Raw genomic sequence first — 18,308 nt, 5'->3', positions numbered from 1 at the left:
TAGTTGACATTAATTTTATTCTTAAGCTATAAGATATTTTCTCCTTAAAAAATTCAACAGGACTGTATCTGGGAAATAACATCATTTTATAGCTTTATATGACATCACTTTAGTTGTTTATTTAACTCAGAGATATTTAGAAAATTCTAGAAACTATAACAAAAATCTGTGACCTTACACTTTTATAAATATTTAAATGATTTCCATCTGAGGGCCATCTCTATTAAGTAAATTATGGGAACATTTTTCAACAATCCCACTTTTCATTGAACTTAACTACAGAAAATATCCACAAATCTTCAATTTATGTGCATGACCTCATTTACTCTTCACATCAAACCCAAGAGGTAGATAAAATCTTTTTTGCCCTGCCAATAAGGAAACCAAGACTTTGGAGGCTAAGGCACTTGGCCAGTATACATGAGTGCTGGCTGTAAGTGGAGGTTTGTCAGACTCGTCCACTGGGAGGTCTCTGAAGTGCTGGGTCTCAGTCGCTGTGTAGAGTGAGCCAGCAAGTGGTGGTAGTTGGACACTCCAGCACAGGCAAGACTCACTGAAAAAGTAATTTGGATGTACCTATAGCCACTTTCAGGTACTAGAAACATCTATTATGTCTTTAATGCAACAGTGAAATATATCTGAATTAAAAAAAATTGAAATACATCTGAATAAAAAAAAAATTTACCGATGTATTTTGTTTACTCATTTTACCGGTAATTTGTTCATTCATAATTACTTTGATAAATCTTTACTCCATGCTATAATTTTTACATTTTCTTAAGAAATAGATTCTGTGGAATCAAACTAATACATATACAGTAGCATATTATTCAAGAAGCAGCAAAGGGCGCCATTCCAGTCATATAAGATAATAAAAACATCAAGCATCATGTCAATCAAAAGGTTCTGTTGACTGGCAAACTCAGTCTATGGATGGACCCAATTATCTGCAGGAGAATTGAATGTCAGTATCATTTAGGGTTAACAATGGACCAAGTAGGCAAAAGCAGACAGCTACTCTCTGCAGAGACCCAGAAAGCAAACTTGGTAATGAGGCCCTTCATTCATCATATACTTCTGCTCTAATTATTAAAGTGAATAGGAAATACTTTAAGTTAAGGCAGGAACTAGATAGTATAAAAACATTTGTTTTGTAAACACAAAGAATACTTTTTTTCTAATGATGCTCTTCAAATCTACATCAAGCATATGTTATGAGCCCTCTGTTTTCTGAAATTGCTCTTCTAACACCTCAAATTCATTCTGATTATAGATGAGTTATTTTTTATTGTCTTGAAAACTTAGAATAATACTGCTAAGATTCTACAATTTTAATTTCTGCTCTCAGTCTAAAAAATATCTATAACATGCATGTTCTACCTCTACTATGTCAGAATTGTCCAGCTGTATATACTTGTGTCATTTCTAAAAGTACTGAAGAATCTGATTTTTATTTAATCTAGTTCATTTCTTCTTAAATCATCACTTGATTCTTTCAAGAATTTGAAAGAATATGGTAGCATAAAATGTAGGAATGGTTTGTTTCTACAACATTTATCTAATAAACACATATTGTCAATCATTTAAAATGCTTGGAATGGACATGACTTGCTTAATGAAGTTAAGAAAAAAATAGAGTCCAAAAGGAGAAAAAAGCAAGAAAATTAGGAAAATGACTTGTTGCTGGAGCAAAAATGAACAACTGAAGCTTGTGAAAAAGTACTCATGAGACCAAAGGAAGAAGTTTCCCTGGAGAAAAGCAGGGTAGCTTCAGTTTGTTATTTTTCAGTGTTTTCAACTGAAAATTAATAGTAATTCTTTTTTTGGTGTGTGTTCACGGCACCATTTGATATCAATGCTCACGTAATTTTTTTTTCTGAGCTACAGTTCTTCGATTTAAAGTGAAGGGAAGATGGCTGAGCATGGTAATGTTTTTAACCATCCCTGCCTGTTACACAGAAGTTAATGTTCAAAAGTATCTGCAGATGCTACTTTTAGCAACTAAATATTTCCATCGTGGTAAAGAAATGTCAGTAAAATCTATGCACCTTAAGAACACAAATTCTTATTGTACTTATCATGTGTGCAGGCAGAGTACATAATAAACTCGTCTATAGCAGCTGTAAATTTCTGAGGATTTATCTAACCACAGATACATTGAAATGGGGAAACGGGGCTATATTAAACTATGCAAGATGCTGCTGGAGCTCTGCCATGTCTGCAACATCCTGTAATTAATTTATCCTGACAGGTCTGGCAAACCGAAACATCCAATACACTTGCGACAGACTTTCATACTAGACTATTGCTGGAGATCCTACAGTCACATAAAGTGAAGGTAGACTTTTCTTGCAAACATGAATATAGAACTATTATGTTTACATTGCCCTATAGCCAAAGGCAGACCCACCCATTGTCACTTTTGAATTTCAAAATAAGAATATCTAGGATATAGAAAAGATCCTGGCCTGAGACCACGAGTTTGGTCTGTTCTCTGGATTGTGTGGTCTTTTCCTGAAGAGCGATGGGCCTGGGGAGGGGGTTGATAGAGTCTGGTCAGCCCCTAGCACGCCTGCCCAGTGCTAGATAGGACGGGGTTCTCGCCAGGGAGATTTGAAGGTCACTTCTCTTGGTAGCCTCTGGAACACATCCTTTCCTACAAACAACACTCACAAGACCATCTCCTCCATCTGTGTCTCCTCTTCTGGAAACAGTCCTGCCATTTTGCAAATTTAGAACACAGATAAATCTGCTCCAACCCCTTCCAATCCAGAGAAAGAAAGAAACGTAACTTTTTTGGGGTCAAAATAGAATAGATATTTCTATATAACAGTAAGTTCTTTGTCAGTTCATATCAGTGTGAAAAGTGATCTGTTTACTTGTGTGTAATTTGATACAGGTTTTACAGTGGTTTATGTTCAGGATGGATCACAGTAAACAGACTCCTTCTTGCTGGGGAGGTAGAGATACCTCCCCCTAAAAAGTGAAATCTACATTGTATCAATGTCCACAGACAGGAGGACCCAGAGGGGTCTGGGAACCTTGATCTGGAAGTTTCAGCGTGAGGGGAAAGGTCCCCGGTGGTAGAGAATAAGCTGGGTCCTGCTCAAAGGAAACACGTGAGAAGCCAGGCAAGGGCTAATGGCTCCAGCCCGGTTACTAAAGGCTAACTGTAAACACTTTATATTCATTGTATTTTCTCTAGTAATAGTCTTTCTCTTTATCCTTGCTACTGAAAATGGATCCTCTCTCAGGGAACCTGAGCAGTCTGTTGCTTGGGCCTAAGTTAAAAAAAAGAAAAGAAAGAAAAGAACAGCAGGACTCCAAACTGAATAACCCAAGGGAAAAATGAACAATAGAATGTAGAAAAACCTTCATATCCTTCCACTGCCCTCCATCTGAAATGCTCCTTTCAGACCTCTTCTACATACAACTTGGAAATAGGATGGAGTGTGTGTGTGTGTGTGTGTGTGTGTGTGTGTGTGTCCCTCCAAAATAAAAGCAAAGACCATTCTTGCACCCCAGGTAAGTGACTTCTCCAGAATCACAAACCAGGAGCAGGTTCTACTCCTACTGCCATTACTAGAGAACATTCTCACTGAACTGAAAGCTGCAGCCTTAAATCCTAATTCTCAAAACAAGTCATAAATTTTCTCAACCTCATCCACAATTAAAAGGAAAAGTCCTATATGGAGCATGTCTACATTCAGATAAATTCCCCTTCAAAACTAGGTGATTTTATTTTAAATTCAAAACAAGTGATGAATTTAAATGAGTTAGGGTTAAAAGTAGGAAAAATGTAAACAAGGCATCGGGTCTGGAAAAGTGACATTTCTATGCATGCATGGGAGGGAGTAGGGTTGCCTTGATTTTTGTTTTTTTTGTGTGTGTGTTTTTTTTTACTATATTGAAAACTGGGTTGAGATAGGGACTGATTTTATTTACATATCAATAGCTAGAATTATTAACTACTTCCTTAAACATATTTTTATAATTCAGGATCATCAATAGTTTTAACACTTTTAATGTTTTTTAAATGCGTGTACGTGGATATTCACTTATTCAACACTATTTATCGAATACCTGTTTGCCAAGCATTGGACAGGAGCTACATGGACCATTGAACTGGAAGCCTCTACTCTAATACCTTGAAATTGTCACGTCAACGGCCACCAGTACCCTATCGTGATTTCCAGAGCACCTGCACATACATTAGCAAACTTAAGGCTTATAACAACCTTTGTTAGAAAAGGCCATATTATTACCCCATATTTTAAACCAATCACAAAGAGACTAAATGACTTGCCCAACAACTATTGATCAGAGTCCAGCTGTCCTCCCAGCACTGTGTCCTTTCCACCCAGGAATACTCTTCTGATGTTGGAAATGTAGAAATATGTGGAAAGCCAATATATGTTCCCTGTGCAAGAGACAACTATAAGTTAATACTAATTTGGATGTGTGTCTTTCGGAAGTAATTTATGAGCTCCTGTAGCCAACTATAAGGTATTTGTGTTTGTGCTGCCATCCTATATTTAGAAATATTTTTAAAATACAAGAAACAAATGTGGAGTTGTGTCAGAATCCAAATAACAGCATATAAAAAAATTTCAATTTTATTTTGTAGACAGAGGAGAATGAGGTTTGCAGAAAATGCCAGAATCCCTTTTCCAAAACTTCTTGTAAACCAAGTAAAACAAAATCATTTCATGCATTATATATTCAAACCAAATGACTATTGTTCAAGTCATCAAATTAATTACTTTTTCTATTAAAGAACAACAAATTTCCATTTGACCTAGAACTTCATCAGTTAACTGACGGTCTTGCAAATATACTAGTAACAGAACTTTTCTTGAAATGCAAACCTGACCACATCGTGCCCTGCTTAGAACTTCACTGATGCCCCCATCCATTACCACTGAATCCATTGAACTTTAACTCTTTGTTTAAGAATAATTCCTATAGCCCTAGCCAGTTTGGCTCAGTGGATAGAGCATCGGCCGGCATACTGAAAGGTCCCAGGTTCGATTCTGGTCAAGGGCACATGCCCAGGTTTCAAGCTGGATTCCCAGTAGGGGGCATGCAACAAGGAGCCAATCAAAGATTCTCTCTCATCATTGATGTTTCTCCCACTCACTCTCTCCTTCTCCCTTCCTCTCTGAAATCAATAAAAATTATTTTTAGAAAGTACAAAAAAAAAAAAGAATTTCTATAAATTTCCTGATACCACAGGAAACTCTCAGGTGAAATCCAGTTGCCTTGGAAATGACAGCAAAACTAAGAAACTTACTTCATCTCTGAAAGAAGGCCCAAAGAACGGATTACATGATCTGTCCCCTGCTTCTGGTCCCCATTCATGACGGCAGTGGTGTTCCTCTGTTCCCACTGCAGCAAGAACATGCTTCTCCCCCCAGGACCATGGCTACTCAAGCCCTTGACTTGAAAATCTTTTTCTCAAAGCCTTTGTTGAATACTGCCACTCGAGTTTCATCCCCAATGTCGCATGCACTGAGGCTCCTTTCCTAATTATGATGGGTAATTGTGTTCTCATAAAGGCACTGAGCACATGTCTTGGAAACTGACAATCTATTGATCAATGTATTTAAAAATTAACACATAATCTGTTAGTGTGTTAGTTAACATTTCTGGTGTGCCTGGGATAACTTTTATAAATCTGCTTGTGCTTGATATCAAAGGATGTCTCAAGTGGAATATAATCTTTTTAAAAATTGTAAATGTCGGGCAAGAATAGGGAATTTACGGAAGGAATCTAAGAAAATGTCATTAGTCATGGTCACATCTGTCGTCTCTTTTCATTCGCTTCCCTTTTCACACTCCCCTTTTCTTCTGTCTTCTGACTCCCTTTTTTCTTCTTCCTAGCCTGACATCAGCCAGTGGCACTCACTGAGTTCAGATTAACCATTACTCATCTCATCTCAGTCTGCTCTTCACGCTAAGGAAACCTGGAGGACCCATGGGTAGTGACTAGATATCTCTGCTCAAGCTCCCAAGATATTCTGAGCAACACTTTATTTGCAAAAAAAAAAAAAACACAACCTAAAAATGTGGATATAGTCTTCTTTTTGCATCTTTAACTTTTTTTATTGAGGCAAATCATTCAGAAGATTAAGTCTGATTTGCATAATATTTTGCATTCCCATCATCTGAGGGTAAAAAGCCTTCAACAGCATTCTAAAATGTGTGCATCTGAATCCTGTGGTCTGTGAATCGGATATCTTGACTCTCTTTTCTTAAAATTTCCATAATTTTCTAAGAGAAAAGATTCCTAGACTCATATACAAAAGTCCACAGACACACTCATGCTGAGTCTGAGTGTCTAATCCTAAGGATTTTTTGGGTTATGTATTTCATGCCGGTCAAGTGAATCCAGTCATTTTCATCACCCATATTTTCATCATCTACAGGGGGGAAAAAAGTCTGAAAGCTTCAAAAAACTCTTTGTTCAACAAGCAAACACAATATTGTGGAGTAGTGTTTACATAAGAAGTATCAGTAGCCCCCTGAGGACCCCGAGGCAGAGGTATGGGAATCCACACACAGACTGGGCGGGCTGGAGGGAGAGATGGGGATCACATCTCTTGGCATGGGTCCAACTCCGTCAGGTCTGCTTATGGTCATGACACTTTGCACTCAGACTTCTGTTCGACTGATGTTAGAGATGCTGTTGAACACCTTTAACTTTCAGTCTTGATGTGCTTTCAACTTCTGATCTTATAAGTCCCCTTAGGATTAGTGTAACTACCACTGAGTATAAACATTAGCCTGGTCAGGTTCTTGAGAATGGAGGCCATTGTGGGTAACCTCGCCGTGACACTCACTGTCTACATAGCCAGGGAAGTGCAAGGATGACATGTATCCTATTGAGTAAATTATTCTTCAGCACTATTGGGTCATCTCACTCAAAAATCTATTTAACCATAATACATACTGTATTTTATTTTAAAATGCAAGGACTTACTTTACAAAATGCCTTTTTCTTTCACAGTTGACAAAAAGTAACTTTCTGTTATTAAAAAATAAGAGAGCTAAACATTTCATATTTTCCAAATTTCAAATGCCTTTTGCAGAACAATTTTCAACAAAATAGGATGATCAAAAATGAGTCTCGAAGTTTCATATTGCCCTCGAAATATTCACATCAGCCTTTTGCATTAAAGTAAAAGGTTATGTTTCCAAATTTGATATACTACAGAGACAAGCCCTACCCACAAGGAAGGCCTAAAACACCAACACATTTCATGGCTGTGGGAATTGTATCTGTTGGGGTTGCTTCGGAGGCTGAAAGAAGAGGTTTATGTAAGATCTTCCTTTTTGATGTGTTTCCTCGTCAGTCTTCCTTCACTGTCCTAAGGATACATAGATGGGTTTTTTGTTGCCATGGCCCGTGGAACATCACCATAGCAGCCATCACATCATAAGTGTTCACTTGCTATCTGACAATCTTTCATCATTTATTCCTAGTGTTTACTTTAGTGCCTGGTATATAGTAGGCACATTCTGTACTGAACAAGGCAGATCATAGGTCCAAGGGCTTATTAGCTATATATAGATAAAGTGAGGATGAGTTGTATGCAGGGATATGAACATATCATGGGAAAATATGTAGCAGTATCACACCATTACAAATCTCTGTGTATTTTCCTATTGCCTTTAATAGTAAATCTATTTCCTCTCCCCTTTCTTCTCTCTCCACCCTACCCTCTCATTTCCTCTCTCTTCCTCCCTCCCCCTCCTTTCTTTCTCTCTCTCTCTCTACCTCTCTCTCTCTCCAGAACTCAGGCTTTTAAACGCTTACATTCTCTTTATTTACAGTCAAAATTGTTTGCAATGCTCCACACCTTCTGGCTTCCACCTGGTACTTGCATTCAGGTGCAAACAAAAGCAAGACAAACACATATTGCATCTGTACCCTGAAACAGCCTCCATTCCAGGTGGTTGAAAGCACTCCCTGGGGCACCTGAAATTCAGGTGGGGCCACAGCACTGTTTCAAGTCCAGCCCGCCTGTAATTCCCCTTTCCTCTCTGCTGCCAGAACTGAGAGTTGGGTGTGCGGAGCTGATTGCTGGGTTCTGTCAGGTATCTGCCTCTGCCCTGTGCAGGAGTAAGAGGCAGGCTAGTGCTCCAAAATACCTTCAGCCTCGGCTTCACCGAGGTCATGGCCAAAGGTCTTCACATGTCCACATCTATTTCCCAAAGAGCATTTCCTCCCGGACTTAAAGAGAAAATCCAACTTGCTATGGTTTTCCTCCTGAACAACTGAGCTATAGATGACCTGGAAGTCTGGGCTTTGGGAACCAGGGCATTCAGCCAGTCTAGGGCCAGGTGGGGAGTGCTCAGTGGGTCCCGATTCTTCCCGTCACTGCCCGTGGTTCCCTTGTGAGGCCCAGGTATCTCAAGACATGTCAACACTTCCATTACACGCTTTTCTTGTCACTGATTCACACCATTAGCACAAATAATCATCTGGCCCTAATCCTGGCAGGAAGAAAAACATATAACAAAAAGGTAAAGTGTGCGAGCAGTTATTAGCTAATTATTTTCTGACTGGAAGAACCCGATGTATGTGGCAACACTTCTCCCAACCCCACAGCTTTGAAACTTTCCTAAGTGGACAATGGACGTGAATCAGAACGGAAGGGAAAGTGAAGTGCCTGACAAGGGAGGTGGGCTTACAAAGCAAAGATGCCTTCTTTTTGGTGTTTTACTTTAGTTCCTTTCTGCCAAGAAATGAAGAAAACTTCACAACACCTTGCACAACATTTCCCGTTTTCTTAATTCTCCCAAAATCCTTTTATTTGAAGTTCAGTTTTTTAAATTGGCAAATCAAGTAAGGAGGAAGTCCGTTTCCTTATGGCACGGCTTAATAAGAGACCCAAGATGAAAACCCAGAATCTCCATTCCCAGCACTGTGGGGGGAGGGGGGAAATTACCAGATTTATGCAAAACTTCAAAGGAAGCCCCTCCCTCCACACGCCTCCCCCTTGCGTGGGTGTTTCCTCCATCCCACTGCCACCAGTGCTGGTTTTTGTGTGAACATAATTGTGCTTTTGTCTTGGAGTTGGCTCACCTCACTACACTCTAGTCTGAGATCCCCTGGCCCGAAGCCCAGGGTGGGGCTTTGCCCTCAGCACTGTAAATAATGGTAATTACCTTTACAAACTTTAAGGGGAAAATAAATTTTTTTCCCAAGGCCAAGAATATCCATAATCTAGAGCATTGTCTCTTACCCCTTGTGCCTAGTGTGTTAGAATGTGTGTGGTGATTAGGAAGTGTTCGTCCCCCGTGGAAGGACCCAAGTGAAAAAGTCACAGCATTCAGCTGCCCAGGGATCACTCCGGGCCTGCGAGTTCCTGCTTCCAGATCATGGTGGTGACACGAGTGCCAGTGAGAGGAGTAAATATTGAAGCCGAATTTAGAATTTATTCTCACCACTCACACACAAGGTTTTGTCAATCACATCGAAGCAGAAGCATATCCCATATGCCCACTATGAATGCAGATGGAGAGGAGCTATGTTGCCCAATCCTAGACCGTGCTGTTTCTGAGGCATTACTTCCTACAGTATCCCTATCTGGTTGACAGCACTATTGTTCTGATTAAGCCGACATGCATCCAAGCTTTCGCTTCATTAGATGATCACTATGGCGCTGAGGCTTTAATTTCTGCAGTAATCCTGGTATTTTATTTCATGCACAACCATTAGTAGCTGTTATGTACGTCTGAGATCAAAACAATTAGTAAAAATACAAAATGTTTAAATTCGATAGCTTTTGGCCACGTAGATATATCAAGGCACATACAAAAGGTTTGATTTATGAATGACGTAGACTGGTTTTCAGGCCACAGAGTTCCTTTGATTATTTTACTTCCAGATTAACTGGACAGATGCCCTCCACCGAGCATTTCAAAGGCCAGGTCAAAGCCAAAGATACAGAGAGGAAGGCTCCTTGGGCATGTGTGGTCATTGGAAATGTACTGAGACTCTCAGAGGAAGTGTCGGAGTTGTCTGCTTGTCATTTTTCCATTCAGAAATTAAACCATTGCTCCATGGCTGTGAGAGTTATTGAGGCCACACTCTGTGCTCATGCTACAGTGTGTTCCAGGCGTTTAAATTATCAGGAGTGTTCACCGGTGAGGTTCCTTGTGCTAAGCGGAGGTGATTTATAGTGCACCTACCAGAACACGAGACCACCCTATCTACACTACGACCACTTTATTCAAATCTCTTTCCCTTGGCTCGAGACCCTGCTGAGGAGGCAGAGAACCGAAGGGTCCACTCCAAGACTCTGGAGCCTTCCCCTGAAGTGCTACCTGGTAACCAGCAGTAACCAACTTCCCTTCTCACTCCCCGAGGCTCCCAGTTTAGGAGATAATTCCCCCTGTGCACTTGGCCTCTTTCCAGCTGTTCTTGTGGAGGTTCTAAGAGCTTTTCATGCAACCCTCCCGATGTTTGCTCATTCATTTGTTAAAGATTGCCCTCATCCCCATCTGACCGCTCAGTTCATCGCCCATGCAAGCTCCAAAGACTGCCAGAGAGAGCACCAGGCCAATGGCCTATCTGGACTTCTTCATCAATTCACCCCCTCCAGAGGACTCCCCATATGGCTCATGTCCTTGTGCCAACTCTGAAAAGGAACCCCACCTGAGATGCAGTGGGAGTCATCGGGGGAGAAACAGAAAAACCAGCACAGAACCAGAGAGACTGCTGAGTTCACCATCTTTGAAAGTTTGAAATCTGGCTGCACGACAGTGTCTCTCCTCTCTGCTGCTAACCCTCTAAAATAGCTTGTTTGATGGTAATGGAAAAAAGCTGAAGGCAAACAGGAATTGGTTTTCTAGGTCAGGTACTTCACGTCTTACTGAACATCCAGCAAATCCAACGCCCAGGTCACTCACATTCTAGAGGAGCATCCCTCCCGCGCCATCTCTAGCTGGGTGTCTATCAGCCTTGGCAACAAAGCTGGAAAGACCTAGTGGACATTTTTCAAAGGTTTTGTCTGAAATGGTTTAGTTCCTTTTTTCATGGAGGGTAACGTTGGTTCACAACACGGTCTCCATCCATTTGGGTTAAATTTCTTTAAAACAGACTTGTTTTCTAAATCATGAGACTTGACTCTGCTTCTTCTAGGAGAAAAAGGGGTTAAATCCTCTGGGTAAAACATTGTCAATCACTAGTGACTGCCACCGAGATGAAAAACAAGCTGCACCTGTACATGGGCAATTTAAGAGACTCTGGCCAGCTAGTTCCCTGGTGCTTTGTTCTGCCAGCTGCCTGCCTCTATGCTTTGGATGCAGGTGGAAGCGTGGACTTTGCTATCTATAAAAAAATTTAATGGTGAAGATCAACTTCCGCTTCACCTCCCCGGGGATCAAAGTTTTGGGGCTTATTTTTCCCCCTGAAAGACTAGTAGAGCAAAGCTCAGATCAGACAATGGGTATGTTGTTGAGATGCCCATTCTCCCCTGGAAAAGGAACAGGAGATCTTTGGGGAGTAATATTTTTTCTTCCCAACTGGAAGGAAATAACGGAAGCGGGAGATGCATGCCTCCACAGGGAGAGGTCAAGCATTTGCTGAAAGGAGGCCGGGGAATGACAGCTGGGAGCCTCATTACTGCCACTGCGCTTGCAGTCGGCCGCCATCCCAGCCTGATGGGGAGCAGGTGGAGATGACATGGAAGTGACAAGGTCTGGGCCTGGGAGTGGGAGGGATGCCCTGACATGCAGCCTCATCTCTGTGGAAGCTCGATGTCACCGATTTTAAGTCTGGTCAGATTACGGTCAAATGACCAGTAAAATGCGCAGGTACAACACAAGCTTAAAAATCAGATGCTGGGTTAATTCGTACAAGAAACTCTTAAGGGACGTGCCCCGCCAATGACATTATCAAAGTTCTTGTATTAATTCAACAGGCATGTATTGCCTACCAGGTGGCAGCCACTAAATTAGTGATTAGACATACAGTGGCTGTTTGGGGCTGGATTGTGTCTCCTCAAAATTTATACGTTGAAGTCCTCACTCCCAGAATATCGAAATATGACTGTATCTGGAGATAGTGCCTTTAAAGAGGTAATTAAATTAGAAATGAGGCCATTAGGGTGGGTGCTAATTCGACTGTGTCTTCATAGGAAGAAATTTGGACAAAGGGACACCAGGACTTGCACAGAGAAAAGCCATGTGAGGACACAGGGAGAAGGCGGCCATCTGCAAGCCAAGGAGACGGGCCTCAAAAGAAACCAAACCTGCTGGCACCTTGACCTTGGACTTCCAGCCTCCAGAACTGTGAGAACATAAATTTCTATTTCGCAAGCCACCCAGTCTGTGGTGTTTTGTCCTGGCGGCCCTAGCAAAAGATTTCGGCAATGAACAAGACAGTGTCATGGTGCCGGTGAACTTGCAGTCTTTGGAAGAACGCACAGCCTCGTGTCCATTCAAGTCAAGGAGAAAGGGAGGTGACTGGTGGCACTTCCAAGCATTGCCTAGACAACCGGAGTTAGCCAAAGCCCCAGGAGCAAGAATTCCAGCTCATTCGGGGGCATATTTTTGTGACAGCACACATGGCCATTAGCCTTTGTATTTTGAATGAAGGGTTAAACAGTCTTATCACTCTGCTTCACTGTGAGGAAAGCAAGAAATCCCGCACCAATCAGGTGGCGGGGGAGGGAGGAAATCTAACAGATCTGACCTAAAAGGTTAAATGGAAAAGAACTGTGTGGGTAAACGCGCATCACGTGCGGGCACATCACAAATGTGTGGGCTCCAGCATTACCAGCAGAAGCAAAGGAAATCTGTGTATTTTTATAATCACAACACAGGTGCTTAATTTAGATTGTTTTCTTGCAAGTTGTTAGTTATGTCTTTGTAACCTGACTGCCCCGTACTTATTGCCTCGAAGGAAGATAAAAATACAGAAGTTGCTATCCGGAGTTCAACAGGTTAAAACAGAGCTGAAAATAGCTGCTAGGCATGTCATATGGTTGGCTGACTATTTAATCCCCTGACATGTAAGAGAAATGGAAGTGTTCTAGTCTGATTATCTACCAACTGTCCGTGAAGCTTTACTGTCCTCGGGATTTTTTAGCGTGGCTCCTGGGGAACTGAGTTCAGTATGCCCACCGAAAGGCACCGAGTTCTTGTATGCTGCCAGATAAAAGCATGGCAGGGTGTGTAATTCCTGTGGTGAGGATGACATGCTCATGACCTGTTCAGATACTGTGAATCTATCCAGACAGACAGGACCCCCTGTGCATGCAGAAATGAAAGTGGGTAGGGTCTGAAAGGGAGAAATCACTTACCAGGACTCTGTCAAAGCTCCCCCGAGACCCCAGGCTGGAACCCAGAATAAGGATCCAGTGGAAAAGCCTTATCAGGTGGCAGGTTCAAATCTCGTTCGCGGTCTTACCTAGGGTTGCCAGGTAAAATAGGAGCCTTCCTGTTAAGTTCGAATTTCAGACAAACAAATCATTCCTAATATAAGTATGTCACATGCAACATTTGGAACATGCAATATTTGAAATGTACTTATACTAAAAAAATTCTTTGTTATTTATCTGAAATTCAAATTTAACTGGGTGCCCTGAAATTTTATTTGCTAGGTCTGTAATGCTATTTGATACCAGCATCGGTGTGGAGAGGAAGTAAGATTTGTTCCATTTGTGGAGATGGGCCTACAGTGGAGTCTTGTCCTTTGTGTAACTGTACCCATCTTTTGGGGTTGGATGTGAGCAGTCTTTCTACATAGTATGTGGTACCAGAGCCAGTAGGTCTAGAAAGATCAGAAAACTGTATAGCGTATATAAACCTGATAGCTTGTTCTTCCTCTGTGCTCTTGGTTCACTAATCTTTTCTACTCCCTTAACATTGAAAGTCTTCTAGAATTCCCAGGCTACTTCAGCTACTAAAGAGGCAACTGTAAGGAAAGGATTTGGGGCCAGACTATGGCAGGAGCATTAAAAGCACATCACAGCCCAGCTGGGTGTGGCTCAGTGGTTGAGCTTCGACCTATGAACCAGGAGGTCTACGGTTTGATTCCTGGTCAGGCCACATGCCTGGTTGTGGCTGTCCGGGAGGCAGCCCAATCAATGATTTTCTCTCATCATTGATATTTCTCTCTCTCTCCTTCTGCCTTCCTCTCTGAAAACAATAAAATTATATTTTTTTAAAAAGCAAGTCACAGTCCCCCAGGTGGATAGCAAGTGCTGAAATGAAGGCACAGAATTAGAGACATCTCTGGGACTTGTTTTATGGAGGGAGCCAAATGCTTCTCCCAAGTGTGAAGAAATCACACAGAATGCAAAGGCTCCTGATACGGCTATAGACACTCCCTCCATCTTGAGTCAAGGGGTTCCTTAATTCATCAACCAATATTTATACAGGACCCACCATGTGCCGAAGCACTGTCATTCTGAGAATTTAACAACCCCGGGGAGCCTCTGGTCGGAATCCAGATGCTGCTCTTAGACTCAGCCCTGAACCCAAACCCTGCTGTCCAGCTCGCCATCTCTCACCTTACACAGGCTCATCCAGTTACCATCTACTGTATTTCAGTATGGGGAACCAAGGAAGGCATTACAAACACTTGTACTGTGCTTGAGATCCCTTTAATAACTCATCACATAAGTCTGGAGTTCTTTATTTTCATTCCAGCTGAGTCACACACACAGCAGCTCAGCTTTCCCCTCGCCCTAAGCTCCATATGGGGTCCAGGTGTATTCTACTTGCATCACCATGTCCGGGGTATCCCCCACTCCCTGTCACTCTCCATCATATTGCCCCGTTTCCTGGTCCTCACTGCACATCTCACTGTCTGGAATTGTGTCCTTTGTTTAGTTGTGTGCTTGTTTATCATATCTTCCTAATTTAGAATGAAAACATTATGAAAGGAGCCAACTCATCTTTAGTTCACCATATTACCTTCTAAGTTCAGAACAGTACCAGACACTGGTAGACACTGAAATACAGGGATGGGCAAATTAGGTTTACAGTTATGAGTGCGCCAGTTTATTCTTATAGTATTATTTATTAAATATTGTATTATTTTCCATATGAACAACTGTAAGCCTACTTTTGCCTACCCTTGTATTTATCTAACAGATGAGAAAGTGAATGAATAAATGAGGGAACAACCAAAACACCTGTCCCAGGCAACCTGTGACATGTATGGGGTGGATCTCATGCACTGGAGCATGGCTGCATTTGGAAGATGTTAACTGTGTCTTCTAAGGATGACGAGCATGTGCTCCGTTTTCTCATGGGGATATCTGGTGCTGTATCTGTCTTCCTTACCTCAGTCAGGGGCACCAGCTGGTCATCCACACTGGCAACCTGGGAATCAACTTAGTCTCCTCCTTCTCTCTTTCTCTCCCTGTACATTGTCACTATAATTGAGTATTGTTTCTTCTACCTCAATAATGGTAGATCTATTGGACCTGATCTCTATCTCCATCCCTACCTCTTCCAAGTGTATTAGCCAGGGTTCTCCAACGAAAGGAACTAATGAGATTAATAGAATGTGTAAGAGTCTGCTTCTCATGACCTTCTAGAAACACTTGAAAAAAACCAATTCCCTACACTATGTCCCTTTCTGGTTGAAATACCTAGAGAGTTGCTGCTGTGTATGTGTATATATGTGAACAGATATACACATACTCATATATGAGATTTATGTTAAAGAATTGGCTCACATAATTATAGAGACAGAATTTCTTCTTCTGGGAATCTCAGTCTTTTCTCTTAAAGCTTTCAAGAGATGAAGAGACCCCCATTATGGAGGGTAATCTGCTTTAGACAAAGATTTCAATGTTAATCACATCTTAAAAAAATACCTCCACAGCAACATCTAGACTGGGTACCATACCCTAGCCAAGTTAACACATTCAACTGACTGTCACAGATGCCTCTCAGTCTCCCTCTCAAACTTCTCCAGTGTGCTTTCTGTACTGCAGAAAACGAAAAGCTAAAAGCTGTATTTCTAAGACTCCCTTGCAGCTATGGTTCTTAATAGGGCAGAGATTAGGTTGAGGCAAGTAAGGCACCTCAGACACACAATTTAAGGGTGCATCCAAAAAACTCAGCAATTAAGATAAATTTTGTTAATGGAGTATTTTTAAAAATTAAAATATAATGCGATATTACTGGTCTTTTCTTTTGCCTTTATCTCCAATATGGCTTGGCATGGTACTAGGTTCTTAATGTAATCAGTTTCCACCAATAAGATGCATTTGTGTGAAGTCTGAAAGGCAGAAATGAGGTGGAAGGTATCTTTCTAAGCTGGTTTCGGTTGGCAAGCATAGTTGTTCTCCAGCATCCAGTCACTTGCTGGAGTGAGGGTTGCAAATCATGGGCTGGGCTTGCACATTTTGCTCTTGTAGATGGAGCAGGTACAGTATAGAGCCACTATTTGCAGGTACTGCAGCTCCTGTCACAGGTACAGTGGGCCTTTCCTGAATTCTACAGTGCTGAAGGTGGCCTCTAGATTCCCCACTTTTCTTATTGAGACAGGGGTACAACCCCCACATTGGCCACTCTACACTGTTGCTCATTCCTAGAGGTTGTCCTAGAATCGGTTCTTCTGCCCTTGCAAAAAATTTTGAAAGAAGTCAATTTCCTACATTATGTCCCTTTCTTGTTAAAATACCAGAGAAGTCACTGTTTCCTGCACCAGAACCTCAACCAGTGCTATCATCTCTCTCATATTTATCCCATCCTTTCCAGCCCCACCATCCTACCCTTATACAGGCCCGCTTTGTATGGTTTTTAAGATGGTTATAAGATGAACACTAACTTACCCTCTACACATTTATGTTTTTCTACATTCTTTACTCCCCACTCAGATAGAATTGTCCTCTTCCCTGTGGGCTGACACTTCACTGTGTTGATTCATCCTGTTTCCAAATATTTGCATAACATTAGCACATACTGTGGGAAATCCAATGTCAAACATCCAATATGGAAAGTCTATAGAATCTCCTTAAATTCTCAAGGAGCTTTTATTCATTTTCTACCTTCCATCTCCATTTCTTGATTTTGCACATTCTGCATATTCTTACAAGGCCTTTTTATGCATAAAAGATCTACTGAACAGTTACATACAAAGGAAATCTTAAAACACACACACACACACACACACACACACACACACACAAGTCCTGTATCTTCTCTGCCATTCAGTTCAGCAATCCCTGATCTCATTCTTTCTTGTTTATTCATTGCCCCTCTCTCTCAGAAAGGAAAGAAAATTCTTTAATTTTCTAATTTCCTAATGTACTTCATTCCTTCTACCTTGACCACATCTTATCTTTCCATATCCAACAGTTGGCTTATCAAGGTTTTCTTCCTGTAAAATGACATCACTTCTCAAAGACTTTTTCTAGGGCTCATTTTGAGAATATGAGCTGACAAGAGCTAATTACTCTAAAGAATTGTATCAAGGTACTGGAAGTCCCTGGGAACAATCTGGGAGAAGGGGTAAGAAAGACATGGGTGAGGAGAGGGGGCCAGGAAAATGGCTGGAAGCCACGATACTCCATAAGGTGGTCTGAGGTGGAGGAAGGAATTACAAGGACAAACATGTATGATGTTCACTTGAAGTGCTGGGGAACATGCATCTGGGTTGCTGACTCTTCAGCTCTACTGATAACTAGCTCTGTGATTGACAAAGTCCTTAATCTCTTTTAGCTTCATTATTTTTTTGTAAAATGGAATAATAATTGTTTTTAAAATAGTATATTTCCAATGATTGTTGAAAGATTAAATAAGATAATGTATGAAAGGTGTCTGACAAAACAAGCTAGCTGTCTGGAAATGTTGGCTATGATGCTGATGTTGAGCAGCTACTGTTTCTGCTGCCATGTTAATCATCATTGTCTCCCTAGATCTTCAGCTAAAAGTCTGTTGGTTTGTCTTAAAAAATATTTAAAACTAGAGGCCCAGTGTACACGAAATTGTGTACACTGGGCCTCTAGTAGCTCGCTTCCGCTTGCCTCAGCTGGCTGACCCTCCCTCTGCCGCTCTTAGCTCTCAGCGGCTCATAGCTCTCCCCGACCCTGCCCACTGCGAGAGCTGCTGCTCATGCCCCACCCTGCCCACTGCGAGAGCTGCTGCTCATTTGGTCGTGACGGCGTTACCCATGGGCCTTTTATTAATATAGATACTAATAACTGAATTACCGATTCTGGTTGAAATGGTAGTGCAAACAAGAAGCAAATCCATAAACTGACCTCATGCAGTAGAAGCAATGTTCATGGACACATGCCTGCAAGCTTCTTGAGGACTAACCCAAATCTTCG

At 41.5% G+C, this 18,308-nt stretch overlaps 1 protein-coding gene across 1 annotated transcript in view; it reads left to right on the top strand.

The window, feature by feature from the left end:
• Positions 1-18,308, top strand: part of AHI1 (Abelson helper integration site 1) — a 193,518-nt gene that overhangs the window by 165,859 nt on the left and 9,351 nt on the right. The gene's annotated exons all lie outside the window — the stretch shown is intronic.

Source organism: Cnephaeus nilssonii, assembly GCF_951640355.1.
Source record: "Cnephaeus nilssonii genome assembly, chromosome: 9".
Classification (NCBI taxonomy): domain Eukaryota; kingdom Metazoa; phylum Chordata; class Mammalia; order Chiroptera; family Vespertilionidae; genus Cnephaeus; species Cnephaeus nilssonii.
The sequence above is the reverse complement of the archived record's forward strand: the minus strand, read 5'-3'. Positions and strand labels throughout refer to the sequence as shown.